General features: G+C 73.3%; 1 protein-coding gene across 2 annotated transcripts in view; it reads left to right on the top strand.

Moving 5' to 3' along the window:
* Window positions 1-570, top strand: part of NR3C1 (nuclear receptor subfamily 3, group C, member 1 (glucocorticoid receptor)) — a 150,816-nt gene that overhangs the window by 28,348 nt on the left and 121,898 nt on the right. The window contains exon 1 of one of the 2 annotated variants that reach the window (XM_011939753.1): window positions 1-83. The exons of the other annotated variant lie outside the window; for it this stretch is intronic. The gene's annotated coding sequence lies outside the window, so the exon portion shown is untranslated. The remainder of the gene's footprint in view (window positions 84-570) is intronic. 2 annotated transcript variants of the gene reach the window in all.

Genomic DNA, 570 nt, shown 5'->3' with positions numbered 1-570 from the left:
CGGCGGCAGCAGCTGAAGACCCGGCCGCCCAGACGATGCGGTGGTGGGGGACCTGCCGGCACGCGACTCCCCCCGGGCCCAAAGTACGTATGCACCGACCCCCGCTCTCCAGTCCCCTCCCTGAAGCCTCCTCAGAGGGCGTGTCTGGCCGCCCGGCCCCGAGCGCGGCGGAGACGCTGCGGCACCGTTTCCGTGCAACCCCGTAGTCCCTACCGAAGTGACACACTTCACGCAACTCGGCCCGGGGGCGGCGGCGCGGGCCACTAGCGCAGCGCTGCCGCGGGCGGCGCCTCGACTTCTCTGGCCCGCCCGCTGTCACCCGCAGGGGCACTGGCGGCGCTTGCCGCCGAGGGGCAGAGCGAGCTCCCGAGTGGGTCCGGAGCTGCGGAGCTGGGCGGGGGCGGGAAGGAGGTAGTGAGAAGAGAAACTGGAGAAACTCGGTGGCCCTCCTAACGCCGCCCCAGAGAGACCAGGTCGGCCCCCGTCGCCGCCGCCCTGTCTTATTCCTGGGGAGTTGGGGGCGGGGGACAAAGCGCAGCGCGCCCAGCTGGGCTGCCACGCCGGGGGCCG

Source organism: Colobus angolensis, unplaced genomic scaffold, assembly GCF_000951035.1.
Source record: "Colobus angolensis palliatus isolate OR3802 unplaced genomic scaffold, Cang.pa_1.0 Scaffold183, whole genome shotgun sequence".
In the NCBI taxonomy this organism is placed as follows: domain Eukaryota; kingdom Metazoa; phylum Chordata; class Mammalia; order Primates; family Cercopithecidae; genus Colobus; species Colobus angolensis.
This window is presented reverse-complemented; position numbering and strand designations above follow the sequence as displayed.